Genomic DNA, 2,710 nt, shown 5'->3' on the forward strand with positions numbered 1-2,710 from the left:
CATGATATCAAGGCTTCCCAGGACAAGCTGAAGAAGTACATGACGGACTTCAGTAAGAAGATGGCCAGGAGTCAAGGCCACAGGGTCATGGCAAAAAGCCATTATGAGGACATTGAGGAGTTGACCTTGAAGTGGTTTCCTCAGCAGAGGGCTACTGGCATGAACGTGAGTGTTGCCGAGTTGAAGGCTGCAGCAACGAAGTTCTCAGGCTTGCATAATGTTGCAGACTTCAAGGCATCCGAAGGTCAGCTGATTCGATATAAGATTCAACACGAACTTTATAATGAGAAGACTCCTGGTGAAGCTTTGATGCTTCTGAGGAAACAGGAATTTCAGTTGACAGAAATTCCCTTTGTTAATGTTGATGTGCCAGGCTCATCCAGTGAGGAATGTGATCTCTATTTACCACCCCTCGATGAAAAGGACCCTCTAGATATCCAGTAGGCACAGGAATATGATGATGCTGGTCTCAACAGCACATTCAACCTGGTGGAGGGGGAGGTGGAGTTTTAAACCCCCTCACTGGTTTTTAAATTGTCCAGCCACTATAAAGCATCAAGGGCAGCGCACATAGTTAAGTGACGGAGTAAAAAAATATTTTTACATTTTGTCAGTTTTTGTTTTGTTTTTGTGTATGATCTATTTTGGGAAAAATTATAAAAATTGTTCATGTAAACTATCATATTGTGTTGCATATGAGAGAAAAAGGGGTATATTTTTTTTGTACAATGTTTTTGGGGGAAAACTATAAATATTGATTATGTAACGAATCGAACTGTGTTGCATATGAGAGAAAAAAGGGGTTTACTCTTTTTTTATCCTTTACAGTACAATGTATTTTACAGTATGGGGATAGAACCGGTAGATGAAAAACATTGTGTAGGCTACCCATATTGCGAGCCGTGCAAGAGAGAAAAAGAAAGAGTGCTTTTTTTGTTTTGTTTTTAAGTGTAAATAATTTACAGTTTATTTTTTAGGACAAATGGTGGAAAAATACAGTGGATACCGGTAATTGCTGTTGGCATTAATATTTCAGTTTAATTGCTGTTGGCATCAATATTTGTTTAATTGCTGTTGGCATCAATATTTGTTTAATTGCTGTTGGCATCAATATTTCAGTTTAACCCTTACAGGACAGGCTAATTATAAATTAGGCACACCCTTAGACTGGGCTAAATTTAAGATTGCCAATTAAAAAAAAAAAAATAACATCCCTGGTAAGAGGAAGATATGCATATGCACATGGTATAAGAAAATTCTACAAAAATTTTTGTAACTTCCATGGGAAGTTGAAAGGGAATATTTCCAACCCTGTGCAAGGCCTCTTTACCAAGGCAAGTCATAAAAACATGCTAATTTTACCAAGTTATGTATGTTTTATTTTTTTTTTTGTAAAATTATAATTATAGCTCACACATCATCATAACAAATAAGAACTAAAATTAGTAACAAATTCCGAGTACTGTATATTTATTGTAAAACATTTACGAGACATCCCTTTGAAATCTCTAGGCGTTTAAACTGATCTCTCCTGTACTGACTTTAAAGTCTGACTTGATGTTCAAGTTGCCGTAAGAGTTGCCCACAAGTCATTTATGGCCCATAGAAGTGATCTGAACACTTTTCCCTCAAAGCTTGTTTAAACTGTATGGTGCAAAGTTGGTCATCACAGAACGATGCTCGGTCGTAACCTTAAAGCTATAAATAATCAATTGACGACACCCCCCCCCCTCACAAAGGGTTAAAGTGTGATGGTTATCGCTTATAAGCCTATTTAGTTTGTTTGTGCAGTATTGACAAGGTAAGGTGAGGAGGGGTATGGAGTTGCCCTTGAACACCTTTATCCAGATTTTGCCCTCATCCAACAGGCCTTTGGCTCCATAATAATCTGGACAGTTGAGAAATTACTTATAGTAAATATTTTTTTTAGTATAAATTTTTTTATTTTTGCAGATTTGATTCCAGGAAAACCCAAGGTATTTATTATTGTTTTAAATAAGCATAATGATTAAGACAAAAGTGGCTTTATGTAATGTTAGGCAGTGATATTTCTTCATATTTTCTGCAGTTTGGCCCATTACTTTAAAAACTTTCATAATTTTTTTGTTTCAGGTGAAAAAAAAAAAAAAAAAAAATGACACTCTAACCTGAAGGATGGAATCCAGTTTAAGAACATCAATTGGTCAGCTGTCACTCTTGATGAATATTGCCTTAAATTCCCTTTTAATGAAGTTTTATTTTTGGAGTAAATAAAAGTATAGCTTTAATAAAATTTCTTTGGTGATAAAAAAATGGTCCTCTAAGTGTGCTGTGTCAAGAAATTGACTCGGTCACTAGTCTTAACATATAACTGATTTATGCAACTGGACAAATGGTTAATAATGTGCATATTGGACAAATGGTTAATAATGTGCATATCTTTAAATTATGGCTCTGTTCCCAATGTTTCCTGTATACCAGGCAACGATTCTGTATTCAGATGTATAAAGTAATTTTTTCTAATCTACTGGGAGCCACTTTAAAAAATTTGTAAGATAACCAAATTGTTTAAAGCAAAATGACAGTAATGACCACAACCAACCTTATGGCAATTAAAAATTGTAAAGATTTATGGGTTAAATTGAATTTTTATTCCACAAATAAATTCAAAATACTGTACCTTAGAAAATACATTATACAGAAATCTCCATTGTATTAAATAAAACTCCTC

The 2,710-nt window shown here is 34.7% G+C and overlaps 1 long non-coding RNA gene across 1 annotated transcript in view; it reads left to right on the forward strand.

Moving 5' to 3' along the window:
• Positions 1-2,347, forward strand: part of LOC136842635 (uncharacterized) — a 40,291-nt gene extending 37,944 nt beyond the window's left edge. The window contains exon 2 of the long non-coding RNA XR_010854284.1: positions 2,113-2,347. This is a non-coding gene — a long non-coding RNA (uncharacterized lncRNA). The remainder of the gene's footprint in view (positions 1-2,112) is intronic.
• The last annotated feature ends 363 nt before the right edge of the window (positions 2,348-2,710 follow it).

Source organism: Macrobrachium rosenbergii, chromosome 10, assembly GCF_040412425.1.
Source record: "Macrobrachium rosenbergii isolate ZJJX-2024 chromosome 10, ASM4041242v1, whole genome shotgun sequence".
In the NCBI taxonomy this organism is placed as follows: Eukaryota; Metazoa; Arthropoda; class Malacostraca; order Decapoda; family Palaemonidae; genus Macrobrachium; species Macrobrachium rosenbergii.